The sequence below is a fragment of the Anopheles gambiae genome, chromosome 2, assembly GCF_943734735.2.
Source record: "Anopheles gambiae chromosome 2, idAnoGambNW_F1_1, whole genome shotgun sequence".
In the NCBI taxonomy this organism is placed as follows: Eukaryota; Metazoa; Arthropoda; class Insecta; order Diptera; family Culicidae; genus Anopheles; species Anopheles gambiae.
In genome coordinates, this window is record NC_064601.1 from 36,355,002 (window position 1) to 36,374,771 (window position 19,770).

Here is a 19,770-nt window from a genome sequence, read left to right on the forward strand (position 1 = left end):
CTTGCCGGTGTTCATGCCGGTACAGTGCAGTACGGATGGTATGCGATAGCTGCACAATGTTAGAGAAATAAACTAATATTTTAATATAATCATCCTTCACTATTTAATTTCAGAACTGTGATTCAAGGTTCATATAAATCAAAGCTGACTTCCTAAATCAAATATAATAAACATTCCATTGAAATAATAAAATTGCAAAAAAAAACTGATATCAACCCTTCCACGTTGATTCCAAACATGGGTTTCGCCTTTCAACCCTTATTTAGCCATCTCGCACCCGCCTAATGCCCTAATTTTACGCACCACTGTACCGGAATGAACGGAGCCTGGCACCGTTTGAATCTCGGTGGGCTCGCCGTACGCGCTCTCCCGCTCGCACGATAATAATATTTTGGTGCCAGCATTTCCAGCCAGCGGATGCGCTTGCCTGCAGCAGCCCTCGTGCAGTTCGGAAAGCGCTTTTCCTACCCCGTGCAGCTGAAGTTTGACTGCTCGGAAAAACTGGTTTAGTCGAGTATACGCATCGGTCGCGTTCGGTCGTGCCCAACACGCAGTCGTGCTCGTCGTCGTCGTGGTGGTGTTGGTGTTGGTAGTGTGTGCGCGCGTCTTCCAGCAAACAGCCCCTTTCCGTTCGTCGTCGTCGTCGTTGTTGTTGTTGTTAGTGCGCTACTATCGATTGTTCCGCGGGGTGAGTTTTCGCGTGCCCCGTTGGGTATACGGTACCCCCATCCCGTCCCGTTCGGTTAATCGGCAGTGAAGTGTCGAGCCCCCTCCCGAGAGGTGCCAGTTGCAGGTGCCATGTGAAGAATGTGGTGCAAATTAAAATTAATTACATATTCAAAATACAGCCCCGTCCCACGCCGGCCCACTGCCGAACTGCACCGGTAGGAAAGCTCACAAGCTTGTGCCGTGTTCGCGTTGCCCAGAGTGTGTGTCCAAGTGTTCATTTCCTGACCGAAACCGATTGGCGTTGTTTTTGTATGGTTGTATTGCTGGCCACTGTTGAGTTTGTAGTGCCGTGACCGGAAATCGATTTCGGGCTGGTCAATCTCCGAAAGCATAAATGCACCTTAGCACCATCACCCCTCCCGCTTCCAGTTGGTCAGTTTCGTTCCACTGTGCAGTGAAGTGATTTGTGCAACGCGAAACGGGAACGCAGTGGATGTGTGATTTACCTGGGCGAAAGCATTTGCGTTTGTGCAGGTGTGCGTCGTATGAGTGTATATGTGTGTGTGCGTGTTTGTGAGTGTGTGGTTTGTACACAAATGCGTAAACGCGTAACGCCAGCCAGCACCTACTACGATTGAGGGTCAGGTAGCGGCTTGCTGTACGAACAAACGGCCAAAAAAAAAAAAGAGAGCAAATCATCGGTTCGTCCGCAACACAAAAGGGCCAAACCACCGAAGGAAGGGCCCGTTCTGGCTGTCCCGTACAGTAACAACAACAGCCCAAAATACAACCCAACATACACCGGAAAGAAACAGGTACATTGTGTCAAGGGATGAAAATGGTAAAATATGCTTCCCGATCGATTGCGTTTCTGCTCTCAGGAACCAACAAGGATAAGAGCGAGAGAGAAAGAAAGAGAGAGCTAGCGCACACGTGCGGAAGTGTGAGCGAGCGGAACGAAAACGGTCCAGTTCCTTTGCATCCTGCGCATGCTATCCTTTTTTTACGTTCTCCTTTCCCCTTCGCTCGAGAAAATGGGGCTTTTCCTTCAACCCTTCTCTCCTGTTCACCCAACCCTGAAAACCCTGGGCTCCTTCTCCTTGTACAGGCGTGTGAAATATTGTGTATATGGGAGTAAAATTAGACCAACGCCGCATCTTAAAACGGAGGCAGACGATGCCGATTGGAATTGGCGCGTGGTGCGTGTGTATTGTGCGAGTTGTCCGATGAGATGCACTTATTGCTCATGCATCTCGGGATTTATGTTTTACTTCCCCCAATGGTCGGGGTGAGGCGCCCTGCCTCGTGCGAGGGAATGCACACCGACGCCTGATTCATCGCAATTCAACGCGTACCGTGTGGTTTCTTTTACCAGTGTGTGCGTGTGTGGGTATGGGCTCTCGATGGGCTCTCGCAGCGCGCTCGTTTGCGCGTGTGCGTGAAACGTCAATGCTTACACACTGGCAAAGGGTCGACGTCGCGTCAAGTGATAAGATAAAAAAACGTGCTACGCGCTACCCGAACGGTGGGTATTTTGATGCTGCAAGCAGTTTCTTGGAGCAGCAAATCGACCCACCAAGTAGAACAAAAAGACAAAAAATGCCCCACCAGCATTTACATTCCGTGGTAGCGTACTCTAACACCACCCTTCCTTTCCCACCCCCCACGTAACACGTTCCGGCGCTAATCGGCACCGGTTTGATCAATTGACGCCTTCATGAATGGTTTGATTCATTCATTCGGTGGGCTGGAGCAGGGGTGGGTTTTGCGGCTTCTGTTGGTGTTTAAAACAAAAAACGAAATGATGTGCCACTGTAGCCCCACATTATGGAAAACAGCTTCAAACAGTGACAATATTAAATTCCTTTTCAAATGCACGGTTTAGTAGCATCGTTCCGCGACGCCTGTATGTCGTGAGTCTCACGCTGAATGAGCATCACTTTCACATCCACACGTGCACGGTTCTACGTGAATGCGCGCACCTGCGTACTTGACCGGAGGCTTTGGTGTCGATGTTTATATGTGCGGTTTCGTCTCGATTTTAACGCATCCAACATGTAAAACCTAAAGTGTGTGTGTGTGCGCGCGTTTTTTTCTTCTTATTTTTTCTAATACTTTCCCCAACTGCCAAGCCCCGGGACCGACATCATTCCCAACGTTCGCAGGCGTTAGAAGACATTCGATCCGTCACATACGCGCGTTCATGTGAAAAGGCTCGTTTGTTTCCGAATTCCCTTTTCGCCCCCACGTTGCAGAGGCCCGTTATACCGCCCCTGCTCATGCCGCTGACGTTTGGTGGAACCAGTTTTTCTACTTCCATTTTCACCCCCCCATCCACCCGACACGCCGTCAAGTAGAGGTAGAGCGAAGGCTGTGGAGAGCGTTCGGTTGCATACGTTCGATCGTGCTAGCTGACTCTTTCGCCACGATTTACTTACTCAACCACCCACCTTCCCATCGCATCTCACCCACCCCGCCCGAAAGGGCACACTTTGGACAATGCTTTACGATTCTTAGCCCTTTGGTCAGGCGAGAAGGCGAAGGCGAGTCTAAGCCCTAAGCAGCCCTTCGAAACCTGACGCTGCGAAACTCGCCGCGAGATCTGGCTTGACGCATAACACTTTCGCACACCCGCCCCTCTTCCGCTGTTTTTGTTTTTACTTCGATTCCAGCAACAGCACCCCGAAACGAGTAGACGTTTGTTTTTTGGTCAAAGTGGTAGTAGAGTCACAGTTGCACATAAAGAAAGGAAAAAACGACAACCGAACCCATTCTCGAACAAGTCAGGCTAAACGAACGAAATCAAAACAGCCTTCCAGCGAGACAGGAAGGAGCTGCTTATGGGATGTGCTCTGTGTTCCTTACTTTGGATGTTTCTTTGTCGCCGCCTCTCGTTCGACTGCCTCCCCGGGGCACAAGTGCTCTTGACGCGCTTGTTCTATCGTTATATTTTTATTTTTGTTTTTGTATTTTTTGCTGCTGTGTGCTTCGGGTATAGGACGGGGTCGTCGCTCAACATTGTCCCGATTGCCCGAGCGGCCAATCCGCTTATGCCGAACGCAGCCACTTCACAGCAGCAAGTACTTAAGGGTTAAGATTTATCGTTGCAAGAGAAATGGTAGCCGAAATGGTAGCCGTAAATGATAGTTGGAAATGTTTTTGGGGGATCATTTTTATGAAACATATCAGCGAAACATGCTGCTATCGTTTAACAATGTTTTATCGCTTATTGCTTTGTGATTGAATTGGTGTGCTTCAGAAATCGTTTGTTAAAGATTATCTTTTTTTGATTGAATTTCATTCCATATTCTACCGGTTTAAACTAATTTTAGTAATAAATTTTGTTATTGAAACGGAATGTTCAAGATGTTTCAGTTTTAACATTTGTATGCGTTTATTTACCCTAACATCAACAAATAATACAAAACGCCCAAACTCGGTAATCTGCACGCTCGATAAACCGCACTTTTGACAACCAAATTCGTGCAAATTTCGGTCAAAATTAGTGATATTTGATTAAAAGGATTGATACTTTTATATTTTGTTTTTATATAAACTTTCTTTTTAAAACACGAAAATGTATGATATATTATGATGAACTCATCGAACGAGACAAAAATAAGAAGTTTAAAAAACACACATCAAAACGTCTTTTGAACTGTATTTGAAGCGTGAACTGTATTTGAAATAACGACAACAAACGACACAAAGTCATTATCTAGCACTTAAATATGTTACCAAGTAGCTGCGTCTTTGCACAGAAGCTATAAATTACATTAAAATGATAGTTTTTTTTAATTTAATATAACCACACATATCGAGTGAAATATTAAATGTTTTTTTGTTTCTATTGATCTACCAACATCGTCAAACTACAACATAAAACAAATAAGTAAATAAAAAAATGAATAAATACATAAATACATTAAAAAAATATATCAATGAATGAATCAATCGATCAATCAATTAATCAATAGCTTGTCACGATTTATTTACCTAGCAACAAAATAGATATTTCGGTAAACCAATCGAGTTGAGAATTGAACCACATGTAGACTGTTAGGACAAGACGCATCGATCCATTAGACCACTGAGCCACTCCCAGACTCCTAAATATATAATATACGTTTAAACATTCAGATTCTACGAATGAGAACATTTGAATTTAGAATTAATCCAATCACCAAAAGTTAGTGTTGAAAACATCAATACTATTATACAACAAATTTGGCAATTTACCACCCCACCCCACCATGGATCGCACTTTGAACTAGAATGTGGTTAGAAACTTTCACGTACCAACTTCGATGATTTTCGTTCCCCAAAAGATAAGCTTTTTTTGGTTTTTGTTGGGGAAAACTTTACCTTTTTCGCCCGAAATAAAACAACTTCCGCTCTCCGATGATGGAAGACGCTGGAAGCTACAACAAATTCATTCCACAAACAAGCATCCACACGCATACAGCAAACCCCCGCCCCGGCAGCAGCCCAGCGTGCACACCGACGTCGCAGTTTGTTTGTTTTTAATCTGAGAAATATTTCATACCCTGACCTTGCTGCCGCATCGTATTAAACCAGTCCCGAAAACCGAAAGGCCCAGCAACCGGTCTCATCCTTTGCTGCTTGTTTCGTATCCACCGTATCAACCTTTCCGTATCCGTAGCACGAGAACAAGTTTCGTTTTCGACTTGCAAATGTTGTCTCAAATAATCGATCGATGAAGATGATGAAGTCGTAAAATCAAGATTCGATCGGGGAATTCACCACACCGTGTGCCGGTGCGTCAGAGTGTACTCGGGTTGCTATCAAATTTTGAACCAAAATACTTCACATTTTACTAAAGATTCCGTTTGCGTGACAACGGGTTAGCATTGGAACGGTTTGTGCAGGCTGTTTCACCATCGGAATGGCAAATATTTAACTAAACCTTGTCCGCACCATGGGGAAGGTAGCAGGCGCTGGCGGAGCGGGCACAGGGTGAACAAATAATGATACCACCCCACCAACCGTCTAACAGGGTGACATTTACCAACAAGGCTATGGTAAGCTTAATTACTTTTTTTTCTTTCTTTCTCGCCTACTCAAGCTTCCTCTGAGCCCTACCCAAGTGTGGGACGTTTGGGAGGCACACAGCTTCTCGTATTCAAAGCAAAAGGATTGAACCTTTTCATGCTTCGGGATGTCTTCTTCATGATTCGTTTTTTCTTTTAGATCCATCACTTGTATGAAAAAAAGCACGTTCAGAAGCTACTTAACGTCAGTCGGTGAAAGTTTTGCCAATAAAATCAACATTATTACGACGAGCGCCACCGAATCGGCGATCACGATTTGTCACCCAACTTTGCTAATTATCGAAAAAGTCGATTGGAATTTTCATCAGTCAGCGAGGGAAAGCTGTTTTCCCTCCATTCCGGCTCAAGGTTCAGGAAAATGTTCCTAATATGGCATTTTCTTAGCGCTCACGCGTGCGCTTGGAAACTAAAACCCCTTTCCCGCCGTCCGTTTGTTGATGCGAGTCACGTTTTTCGAACATCAAATACCTTTTTCGGCCCACACGCACCCAGGCATTAGACGCAGCAAGTTCTGGGTACCTGTTGAAAGTTGTGGCACTTTCAAGAAATAGGGAAAGAGATGATTTGCCATTCTCTGGGCATGCAAAATTCACCTGCAGTGCGTTACCCTTCATTTGCAGCCGAATACACTTCGAACCGCTTCTTCCGATCGTTGGTATCTTGAGGTAGCGCTGGATCTGCTGGCCCATTTTGGAGCATTCTTTTCCGAATGAAAAGTTGTACAAAAATCGATATTGAAGATTTTATCACAAACCATCAGGAGTCCCATGGAAGCCGTCCCAGAAGCACGATATCCTACCTGTTCCGTTCCAGTTGCTTCGGGCGAAAGTAGGAACCCCCCACCGCGAATAGTGTACGTGGTTCCATGGACGTGGTTTACCTGAAGATCCCTTTTTCTTGTGGTCAGCACCTTTGCTATACATCTCTCTCCTTCTCTCTCGAGTAAAATCATCCAAGGTGTCAGTTTATTTGAATAGGAATAAAGAAAGGCTGTCCCAATAGTTCACTAAATATTTAAACTCCTTTGTTCCGGCCTCGACCTGTCTGATAGCGGACACTACCGTCGAACGGTCGAGATTTTCCAGAAAGATAGGCGAAGGTGTCGTTTTTGTGTGTGTGTGTTTGTGTGTGTCACTTTCAAAAGAATTCTCGGGAGATGCTGCTGCTGACATCGGTTGATTAGTTGACTTAACCTTCACCGGGGAAATGTGAGAAAAAAAGGGAAGGCAGCGCCCCATCTGGCACAGTCAGCAGAAATGAGCATCAAGGCCACACATACAGGCAGACGCTTCTCGCTGAGCTGTATCGCGCCGGCAGCACACAACGCCAGGGACAGGGCAATCAAACACCAGCGGGTTGGTTTATCGTTGAGCCGACCGACCCTGCCCACACGGTGTTGACGTTTCAATAGTGCCCCGGGACCGGTTTGCGTTGTTCAGCCGTGTATCCTTTTCATCATGTACTATAAGGACGAAACAGCAACAGCAGTGTATCTCTGCTATCGTGTGGAACATACACGTGTTCCCTGCGCTGGAAAGGATGTTTAGTACCAACCAACAAACTGTTAAAAAGGCACCCCAAGGCGTTAACCGTTCCGACGTGGATAAAAACCCCCCCGTCGTAACGCGGGATCGGGTTTACTTCTGACGCTTTGATGGGCTTTTCATTGCATCGCAACGGAATGGCCTCGGACCATATAGCGTGTAGAATGTATCTTCAAACGGTTATTTTTTTCACGAGTTTGAAAAGTAATAATAAGCTACATGCAAATACAGAAAGACCAGCAGGACAATGACCTACTTCTGGCAGTGCCAGGCAAAGCAAATTGCATCCATGCATTTCGCATAATGTTTTTCCCCCATTATGCGAACAATAATATAGGGAAGATACAACGGAGCCTGTATCTGGAAGACAACAAGCAGGCAGTTGCCGCTGTTTGTTTGTTTGTTTGCTGCATCCTTCTGCTTTTGCGTTTGCGTTCCATTGTGCTAGGATGATTATTTACAGCAAATGCGTGTGCTACGTTGCTGGATGAAGCCCTAGATTGTTGGCCCAGATTTGCAGCAGCCGTTGCTCGCTTTTTGTTTCTCCCACCATTAAAGGAAACGCGTTGTCGAGCGTATTGTATTCGCCGCCGGGCGTCTTGGTCGTCGTAAAACAATAGAGCGCTGGTGTAGCATGTTCGTTTTCACATGCTTCTTGCCGTCGATCTACACACAGTGTACGCCTCGGGGATCTTTCCTTGGACGTCCTTGAATGAAGGAATCTGTTTCTTTTTTGTGAACTGCTCTCGCATGTTACTAAGGACTTTTGAACGTATTTCAAGCCACTACAATTCAACCGATTTCGATCTTACGATGAAGGCGCTTGCAAAAAAGCACAATTTTTGCAAACTATTATCAAACACGATCTGCACACATTTTCTTTTCTGTTTTTTCAACGCTCCCCGTGAGAAGATTCACACGACCCAGTGCCTTGATGTGGAACGAGTCTTAAGGACATTCTACCGATCCGTACAGAAAACGAGGGCGCTATTTAGTGCCCCAACGACAGTCAATTCCAGGCGGACAAAGGAAAACGTAGCGCTGACCTAGTACAGTGGAGATTGCGTCACAAAGCTGCTGCTACTGCGCTACTGCTGATGCTGATGGTCTGCTGATGATGACAATGATGACTATCTAAGGGAGGGCAAAACAAAAGAAAAAAACGAACTAATCATAAAATAGCACATCAGAAGAAACAATCTCGTCGTCAGGGCGGTTGCTTCTTTCACGTACTTTTCTATTGAAACAGTTTGGCCTGCTCTGGGTGCGATGTGGTGCCATGTGGTGTCGCGCTCTATAACAATGTTACATATCTATACGATGGTATAAAGTCGCGAAGCACAAACGAATACCTTTTCATAGAAAGCAAATCATTCTGCGGTGACAAAAAAGCTCGTACATCTTCTTTATACAAGCACACAAAAAAAACCACCCCGTGTCTCACGTTCTACACCATGAGTCATTTTATGTGCAAAAACGGCAGCGTGGCGAACGATAAGAAAAGAGACCAGTTGGATGGACTGTCCATTAAGCTTAGAAAAACAAAATACAAAGCAAAAGTACAGCTAAAGAAAACAACACAGTCTGAGCAGGGCCGTTGCTGTTTCACTTTTGTTAAGAGATCTTTCTTCTATCTGCTAATAAAAAGACATTTTTGGCATTTTTTGGAAGAAATGTTTAGTTTTATGTTTGTTTTGCCTTATTATTTCATCAATTATATTTTATAACATTTTATAATAAAATTATCCAACGATTGTCTATAAAAATCCCTTACCAAAACTGTCCCTGACTGTCTGTGCCGGAGCTGCTACACTTCCTTCTGCCCACCTACACCAATTGATGCTAGGAAAAGTTTTATTCTTGAGTGAAATTTAATGGATTTTGTTCAATGCACACCCCACGCATCGTGATCTGTGCAAAGGATCCCCAAACTAAGGCCTGTGTCCTTTTACAGCCTACACAGACAGGGCAGAAACTTTGAACGCAGTGCCGTCGTCAGCCTTAGAAGCACGATTGCGTTTGTCAGTCAGGGTATTGTGGCTTTGTTTGGAGGAAATGAAATTGAAATGTCACCACAATTCAGCGGAACTGAACGATGACACAGTTTTTTTTTACTCTCGTTCGGAACTGTTCCTACAATGTCGCCATGTAATGGGGCATTTTTTGTGTAACGTTAAACATTGCGATGACATTTACAATTTGGCCAATGTGTGGTTTGTGATGTGTCTTTGCAAACGTGTTTCATAGTGAAATGAGTGCAATGACATTAAATGAGGCCATATTTTTGTTTTTTTTTTACCATAGCTCACGTATATTATGCACATCATGCTCAGATATTATGTTTTCTTGTAAACAAATATTAACACAACAACCTATTAAGTTCACCCTTTGCTACCTGCTTCACAGCTGCTTCATAGAAGCAATCAATATGCAGAAATATTCGCATTAAAAACCAAATGAGGACATGTTTTGAATTGTCTGTTTGATTTAAAATTCAAATCACTTCAATGAACGCTGTTGTTGTTCGACAGTTGAGCAAGCTGCACCAAAACAGGCCCTGCAATATGTTTGTACAGCTTCACACAGCTGTTATGGGATCTGCATGCTAAGGTTAGCGTAGTGTAACGCATGCTTTAGTTTATAGCAAACCCGAAGTTAGGGAGTGCCCGCGAGAGGCACTCAGTTAGGCTTTATAAGTAGTGGCAATGTGGTAACGAAGCTCTCTCTTTTGCTCGACACCGAAGCGATCGGTTCGACACACACACACCCATCCTGTTATCGTAAGTGGTGATAATAAAAAGTACTTGTAACCCCTGTAAACCCACAAAACATGGCGATCCTGCCAGGAGCTGTTCGCTTGGATGGTTAATAAAGTACCGTGTGCCGGTAGCCGTTTACGTATAACACAATAATCAGTGCAACGTGGTGAAGTGAAAGTGTAAGTGCCGCAAAGTATTGGACAGTGTTAACAAAAGAGGATCGACGCAACAGCCAACAAAAACGAGGACGAAGAGAGACGAATAACCCTCAGAGCGACGCTCATCCCGATCGAAGTCCATGCGCACGCATACAACCACGCGCACACGCCACCTAACTGCAGAACGCGCTACACGAACGTACCGTCCATCGCACACATCGTGAGCCGACTCGTACACCGTTTCATCGCACGCAGCGTGAGCCGACGCGTGCACCGTTCCATCGCACGCATCGTAAGCCGACTCGTGCACCGTTCTACCACACGCATCGTGAGACGACGTGTGACCGTTCTATCGCATGCATCGTGAGACGACGTGTGACCGTTCTATCGCACGCATCGTGAGACGACAGGCCGAAAAAACTGACCGAGAGGAAAGCTGCAGTTACAAAAAAAAAAAACGCCGCAAAAAGACACCGTAAGCCGTCACGTGAAGACAATCCAAGCCGCCATCGCAGTGTCTATCTGAAGACATCTATATCCCGCCATCGCGCTGAGCAAAACCACGCGGTCTGAAGACACCTATATCCCGCCATCGCGCTGAGCAAAACCACGAGGTCTGAAGACACCTATATCCCGCCATCGCGCTGAGCAAAACCACGAGATCTGAAGACATCTATATCCCACCATCGCGCTGAGCAAAACTATGCGATCTGAAGACATCTATATCCCGCCATCGCGCTGCTCAAAACCATGCGGTCTGAAGACATCATACTAAGCTGCACACACTTAACCCTTCGAGAGCAAGGTACGTAACCACAATATTGCCACATTTTTTTTTTAAGAGAGCTAGCTAGATAATTTAAATTATTTTTTTTTTTTGTTCAATTGCGTCAAATTGCGTTTATATTTATTATATTTATTTTAAACTGCGTAAACTCAAACCGCTAACAAATCGAGTAAAAAGTGTTAAACCAGTGCTAAGTGAAAAAAAAAAGCTAAAACTATGATCCCTATATTTTCTCATAATTAGTTATCGCGTTGTTGATTTTAAATAGTTATTCAATACATTCAAATCCGTCCTATAGCTCAACCTGAAAGTGCATTTATTACTAAATCCATTCTACGTAAATTATGCTATCAAAGTGTTTGATTGTGTTGAAAGTTCGACGAATGCTATAAAGTCCTGCAAGCTTGTGGGGTGATCGTCATTGGTTTCAGTCCGGTTTCTTGCTTTTGATCGTTTTCCTTTTTAACAATATTGGCATATTCCTGAATTTAAAACAATTTGAATAAACCTTAACCATTTAACAAAAGGATCTCGTCCTAAACCTTCATGAAAAGAACAACTCGCGCTACTCGTACACCTCGGCGCATCATTACTGCAGTTGGTAATATTGTAAGGCACAAAATGGCTCCCAAACTTGATATTCAATTGGCTCTGAAGTTGATTAAATCGTTTGATGGTACACCCACATTACTAAATGCATACATTGAAAGTATCGAATTGTTGCAAGATTACGCACAAGAAGTAGATGAAAAGGAAATCCTCAAGTTTGTGAGAACTACTTTAGTTGGTATTGCCCATGGAGTTATCGATACAGCAGAGACGCTAAAACAAGCTTTCGTTCTTCTACGAACACGTTTTAGTGTGCAACTAACACCATTAGCCGTGGAAAAAGAAATCCTGTCTCTAAGACAAGGTGCTAAATCGATTTCTGAATTTGGACTAGAATTGGAGAAAATGGCTGCTAAACTTGCTGCTGCTCACGTGTCTACTGGAACGTTTGAAACCGAATTTGCCGCGCATAATATAGTAAACCCTATAGTGATTCGTGCATTCATACAAGGTTTAAACAAAGCCAATACAAAATTCTTCCTTCAAGCTCGCAACCCCTCTACTCTAAATAAAGCCATATCTGATGCTTTGGAGTGCGAACCAGTTAAATCAGCTGGAGAGGATAGAGAAATGACACTTTGGTGTTCATATCCGCAGAACATGCGTCGATATAGCAGACGCCCTCATCACTCGTATTATCCTAGATCATTTTATAATCAACCTTACCGTGGATCCAATTCACAACGTTTTGGTAACAATTCCTCAAGTGAAAATCAATCAAGATTTACCAATAATAACAACAGAGGAACGTATAGAGGTAGACCTTATTCCAACAATCACTTTAGTCAGTTACCATCTAACAATAATTCCAATAGACGAAATAATACAACAACTCGAGTGCAATTGGCATCTAGTAATCCATTAGAATCAGTTAACGGTAACATCCCAGAATCTGATATTGAACATGAGGAAATAATTAATTTATTTCGCTAAGTTACATTTCAATAGCAGTGTTAAAGCAAAATTTTATTTATTTGGTGAATATCATGATCTTGTCCTTGATACAGGAGCCACCTGTTGTGTATTAAATCTTAATTACTTGCCTAAAAATGCAATTATCGATAAAACAATTGTGTTAAAAATGTATGGAATTAACGGTCCAGCAAAATCACTAGGATGTATTAACACCATCATTTCTACGGATTCAAATAGTTTTCATATAGTGTTTCATGTTGTGGATACATTGCCTTCTCATATCGTAGGATTAATAGGAGCTGATTTTCTTAAAAAACATAAGGCTATCCTAAACTTTGGAAATATGGATTTAATTTGTACTACCAATAATAATGCAGTAAACCTAATAATTCCGCCTAGAACAGAGATTGTTACATTTTTTGAAACAGCAGAAACCAATACTTGTGTTGTATTAAATCAAGTGCTTCAACCAAATGTGTATGTAGCAAATTCTATAGCCCATCCTAAAAATGGTAAACTTCCAATTCGGATAGCAAATTTCCAAAACAAAACCGTAACTTTAGCAAAGATACTTCCAATCATAAAACCTGCTACAGATTATAAAATATTAGAACTCAATACTCCTCGTCACGATAGTAATCACGCAAATCAATTATTAAAAGAACTCAATCTAACTCATTTATCGGAACCTGATAGATCTATTATTGGGAAAATTTGCATCAAATATAATGATGTATTCTGTCTACAAAACGATCAATTAAGCACTACTTCAATTTACGAAGCTTCCTTGAAAGTTAACAACAATACTATGCCAATATATTCCAAACCTTATAGACTACCCTACTCCCAAAAGGCAGAAGTAGAAAATCAAATTAACAAAATGTTGAAAAATAAAACTATAGAAGAAACACAATCGGAGTGGAATAGTCCAATCTTATTGGTCCCTAAAAAGAGTGCTGATGATACAAAGAAATGGAGACTCGTAATAGACTACCGAAAGGTAAATACGGTATTGCAAAACGACAAATTTCCTCTACCTAACATCGATGAAGTCATTGATACGTTGTCTGGATGCAAATATTTTTCGCATTTAGACCTATCCCAGGGATACTATCAATGTCCATTACGAAAAAAAGACAGGCCTATTACAGCTTTTACAACCCCTACCGGTCAATACCAAATGACTAAGCTACCGATGGGATTAAAAATAAGCCCATCTACGTTTTCAAGGATGATGACGGTAGCTATGTCAGGATTAAATACAGAACAATGTCTGATATATCTAGATGACATTATAGTATTTGGAAAAACAATAGAGGAACATAACAAACATTTAATGAATATATTTGAAAGATTAAGAAAGGTAAACCTAAAGCTGAATCCGGAAAAATGCCACTTCCTTAAAGAAGAGTTAATCTACCTAGGTCACTATATTTCCGCGGAAGGTATAAAACCAGATCCGAGCAAATTGGAATGCATCCAACATTGGAAAGCCCCAACATCTGCTGATGAAACTAAGAGATTTGTAGCTTTTGCAAACTATTACAGAAAACATATTAAAAACTTTGCTACAATATGCATGCCACTAAATCGTTTGACAAGAAAAGGTGTTCCCTTTGAATGGACTCCTGATTGTCAATTTGCGTTTGAAAAATTGAAAGAATCATTTGTTAAACCACCGATTTTAGATTTTCCAGATTTTAGTTCAACAAATACTTTCAATTTGCACACTGATGCCTCCAACAGTGCCATAGGAGCAGTCCTTAGTAATCAAAATGGAAAACCAATATCATTTGCTAGTAGAGCATTAAACAAAGCCGAATTAAATTATGCAACAATTGAAAAAGAACTATTAGCAATAGTATGGTCAATTAAACATTACCGTCCCTACTTATTTGGAAGACATTTTAACATCTTCACAGATCATAAACCTTTAACGTATCTATTTACCATGAACGATCCTTCAAGCCGCCTAACTAAATTTCGTTTAGCGTTAGAAGAATATAACTTCACCGTCTGTTACAAAAAAGGAGCAGAAAATGTAATAGCGGACGCCTTATCCCGATTGCCAATTTCTGAATTGAGAGCCATGAGTGTGCGAGATGAAGTGCTAATATCTACGAGATCCAAAACTGAAAGCAACGATACTTGCGAAGACATTAATGAGTCAGCAATATCTAAAGTAACCCATGTTGAGCTTCAGTTAAATCCTAATACTAAAGATCTTATTGTTTCTAAACACAAAATAATATTACCACAATCCACCACTATCGTTCGCTTACGAGGAATGATAGTAAGGATAAAATCTTACATCAAATCGTTGAAAAGTAAGATATATTTGGTAATAAGAAAACGTGATGAACATACAAACAAATTCATGGAAAACTTAAAAACCCTCAATGAGAAGGGGATGCCAAAAATAATCATACTAAACGAAGACGTAAAAGTACTTGGAGAACGAGAAAAAGCAAAGAGGTTGATTGTTATGAATGATTATCATACACTACCAACCGCAGGGCACGCAGGAATTCAAAGAACGATTAATACAATTAAGCAAAAATACACTTGGCCCGGAATCGATAAAGACGTTAGAGATATGATAGCAAAATGTAAGCACTGTCAGCTTTATAAATCAAATAAACCATTTAAAATTCCTCTCAAAATAACAGATACGGCCAATGAAGCAATGGAGAAGATTTTTATAGACCTTGTTGGTCCCCTAGTAAATTCTAACGGATTTGAATATATCTTAACTACGCAATGCGATCTAACTAAATTCATAACAGCCACGCCAATCACAAATAAACGAACAGATACAGTAGCACGAACTTTCGTAGAAAAAGTCATCCTAAAGTATGGAGTGCCAAGAACCATTTGTACTGACAGGGGAACTGAATTTTTATCAGGATTATTTAGCGAAATATGTAAGGTATTGCAAATTCAGAAATTACAATCAACCGCTTACCATCACGAAACAGTTGGAGCGCTGGAAAATTCACATAAACAGCTAGGAAATTTCTTACGGATATATAGCGAAGAGAAAGCACTAGATTGGTTCCAATGGGTAAACTTTTACGAGTTTGCTTATAATAATACCGTGCATACCGCTACAGGATATACACCTTTTTACCTAATGCATGGAAGACAGGCTAATGTACCAACCAACATAATAAATGAGAGCGCAAAGAAAGTGCGATACAATCTAGACGACTATGCGAATGTATTACAAATAAAATTGAGAATAGCCCATGCAGAAGTCAGGGAAAGGTTGATAAAAAATAAGCAAAAAAGCAAAATCCACTACGATGAAAAAACAAAAACGAAAATGTTCCAACCAGGCAATCAAGTACTAATCAGGGAAGAAAACAAAAAAAAATTAGAACCTCCATACACTGGTCCGTACACCGTAATCAAAGATGAAGGAGAAAACGTTAGGCTCGAAGATCATAATAAAAGCGAAGTAATACACAAGAATAGGCTCAAGAAATGGCATAACTAAAAAAAAAAAAAAAAAAAAAAAAAAAAAAAAAAAAAAAAAAAAAAAAAAAAAAAAAAAAAAATTGGGCGTGTTATGGGATCTGCATGCTAAGGTTAGCGTAGTGTAACGCATGCTTTAGTTTATAGCAAACCCGAAGTTAGGGAGTGCCCGCGAGAGGCACTCAGTTAGGCTTTATAAGTAGTGGCAATGTGGTAACGAAGCTCTCTCTTTTGCTCGACACCGAAGCGATCGGTTCGACACACACACACCCATCCTGTTATCGTAAGTGGTGATAATAAAAAGTACTTGTAACCCCTGTAAACCCACAAAACACAGCATCAATTTAAACATCAACGAATTGACGTCCGCTGCTAGAATTGTGCACTGATTTTTCATTTATGAACCTATTTCCATGAATCAATTAGCATCACATGCATGGTATTGCCTTGTTTATGGAATATGTATGGCATAGCTCAGGTTTTAATTTATTGCAATAATCACTATCATCACGCTAACGGCTTGCAATATACAAAAAAGAAGGCGATAGAACCTACCCACTTTGCTTTTATGCTCTAAAATAAAGCAATTCATTTTCGCTCACTAATTCGATCTTGCCTTTCCGTAACGCATCTTCACTCAAGCCCGCGTTTATTCACCAACCAAACGATGGCCCGAAGCCACTTGATCATATTCGGTCTGGTCTTTGCCTTTCAGGCCGCACCCGCACACACACACACACACACTGGATCGACGAAATTGGATCGGCTTTTCCAGGCCAGCTGATAATGCCGGAAAATCGGAAGAGGTCGTCACGCATAATGGATAGATAAAAATTAATGTTACACTCGACGGCACTTCAGCCCGACCCTTTCGCTTATTCAGGGGGGAAGTTTTATTTTCGCTCTCAAGCGTGTACGCATGCAAAGAAGAAACACAGGAAGAGCTAAATTTGTTCTGCGCCGAACCGGCGCCCAAATATTGGTAAGCAAAATGCGCACTACCACCTTCGACAAGTCGTTGGATGGGTAAGGGAAGTCGTCTCGAGAGAATTGGATTTTTCACATCAATGGACCTGGTTTGTGGGGAAGTGTTCCTTTCGGCAGCCTTGTCACGATCCTTCCATCGTACGTGCTTTATCTGCCTTGTGAGGATAATGATGATGATGCTGCAACTAAAACCGAAGTCTTACCGGCGGAGCAATCCTGATGTAGGTGTATTTTTAGATGCAAAGTTGCGCTCCAAAGTTGCAGCATATGCGATTACAGTACATAATGGCTCGGAATGGTGATGGCAGACAATAACGATCAAGGTCAGACGTGGCTACAGCAGTTTTGATAAAGAGTTTTTCCTCCGTATGCCTGTTTACGATATAGTTAAATTATAAAAAAGGCTCCAATACACACACATGAAGCTGAGCTTATTGGCCAAACGGAAGCAGTTCATCATTTTTGGCAGCACCATCATCTTAATTCATTACCATCACCATCCCGAATGATTGCATGCATCCCCCGACAAGTCGTGTATCATCGTGCATCGTGCCCATAAACCACACCAGTCAAACAGTCAAGGGCCGCCGGGTGGGAATAAATGCCACCAGCAGCACCCATAACGCATCGCAGAATGATTCAGAGCAGCGACAAAAAAACGATGTCCGTGCCAAACTAACCGTGCCACCGGGTTCATGGCGCGGGCCCACACCAGACACTCCCACAGACAGTGATTCGTGAATATTTCATCAAATTGGCTGCGGCCGAGTCTGCTGATTGCCTGCTCATTTGCACCCGACGCATTTGTGCGAAACCCGCATCCTCACATGTAGCACCCACGGGCAGGAATGTGTGCGATCGAGGATGCCCAATTTTACTAACCATCCTCTCTACTATGTCGCACCGTCTCTAGCGAACGTTCCCTCTTTCCGTGTGTTGTCTTTTCTATGGGCGCTAAATTGAAATACGCTTCCAACCAATATTTGGCGTGGAGAATCTGATCGCCTGGAGAATAAATTGCTTGGCCAGTGTCCAAAGCATCGCTGAATAAGGCCATTGTCCTCCCGAGCAGGAAGCTCGTTAAAAGTTTGAAATTGTGCTTTTTTCTCTCTCTCTATGCACAAGAGTTTTATTCATCGTACAAAGTTTATGCATCAACATTATTCTAATTTAAAAAGTTGGTTCGTTGTTTTATCATTTGTTTTACTATTAATCAGGAACTCTGCCAAACAGCAGGGGGGTCATGTTTCCGTTTGGCATTGCATTATGATTATTAGTTAGGAAACAAACTAACTTTTTGACATTGTTTTCCGACTTGCTAAATGGTTTGATTCATTAGTAGTACTATAACACAAATTACGTTAATTTGCCGTGGTAGTTAAATTGGAATGCCTCTGCTACGTGAAAATGGTCCAGACGAAGACGAAAACGATCGTGCTGGAATCAGTGCTGGAATCCTTAGACACCATGATTGAACTACATTTTAATTAATAACCAGTTTTAAAAGTTGTTTTACGTACTTGAATACAACATTCCTTGCACTACAGTCTGCTCCCGACTTGCGCTGTTCTCGTATTACGTGGATTCAGAGATACGCGGTTTTATAAATTTGACAGCTTATGTGTCAAATCAGTACAGTTTACTGGAAAAATTCAAAAAAATATGGTGCAGTTTGCTTCAAGAATCCTATTTAATGTTAGAAATATCAAAATATTCTGTAAAAAACTTCTTCTTCTTCTTCTTTTTGGCACAACAACCGCTGGCGGTGAAGGCCTTCCTGTACCCACTAGTGAAGTGGGCTTGGCTTTCAGTGACTTATTGTTACCATAGCAGGATAGTCAGTCCTACGTATGGGGGCACGGTCTATCCGGGGCTTGAACCCATGACGGGCATGTTGTTAAGTCGTTCGAGTTGACGACTTTACCACCAGACCGGCCCCTGTAAAAAACTAGTTTTAAATAAATAATTATATTTATGAAAATACTGAATTTAATAAAAAAAAAAACACACACACATTTAACGAATACGCGATTCTCGATTTATGCGAATCAATAGGGAACGCATAAGCCGCGTATCTCGAGTGCAGACTATAAATGCCCTCCGTTCATGCTTTGTTTTAGATTAGATTTAACGAAAAGCAGCAGGATGGTCATTTCCTTTGCAATGATTTGGAGATTTTTTAGTTAAGCAAATGTTAATTTTGAACAATAGCTTCTAACTTTTTTCCAAATAAATAAGAAACAAACATGTCACACCGATTCGATAACGATTTTGATCGAACTGTTGCTTAGTGAGCTGTAAATGATTAAAATGGTATTTATGCTGTGGCAGGTTGATTTAAATAAGAATGATAAATCATATAATTGAATTATCATTACCCATTACCATTGTCAATGTTCCCGGAGAGAAAATTCGCTATCTTCCTAAAACGAATAAACGACGTATTTTTGCACTGCAACCGTTAGTAGTGCTGAAGCTAACGAAATGTCATTTTCTGAAGAACGTGACAAGAATCATTGCTTTCAATTCCAACTAAACTCAAAATCTTGAAAGCACATTTGTTTGCATAATTTGCGCGTTAATGCACTTCTGAAAAATACAATATTGCTTAAGTAACTGTCGCTTAAAACACCTTCCAATAATAATATATCTCTCTTTCACACACAAACACACACCCTTCCATCGGAGCGATTAGCATAAAAGCCCGCCCAAACAGTTTTGCTGATGGTGGCGTTTTTTTTCTTTTCTTCCTACTGAGACTGAGCGACTTTTTGCTTCTTCTTTCGTGCAGTC

General features: G+C 41.8%; 1 protein-coding gene across 8 annotated transcripts in view; it reads left to right on the forward strand.

The window, feature by feature from the left end:
- Positions 1 to 312: 312 nt before the first annotated feature.
- LOC11176025 (dystrobrevin beta) overlaps positions 313 to 19,770 on the forward strand; it is a 44,101-nt gene continuing 24,643 nt past the window's right edge. For all 8 annotated transcript variants that reach the window (XR_009764875.1, XR_009764876.1, XM_061645241.1 and 5 more), the window contains exon 1: positions 313 to 1,484. The gene's annotated coding sequence lies outside the window, so the exon portion shown is untranslated. The remainder of the gene's footprint in view (positions 1,485 to 19,770) is intronic.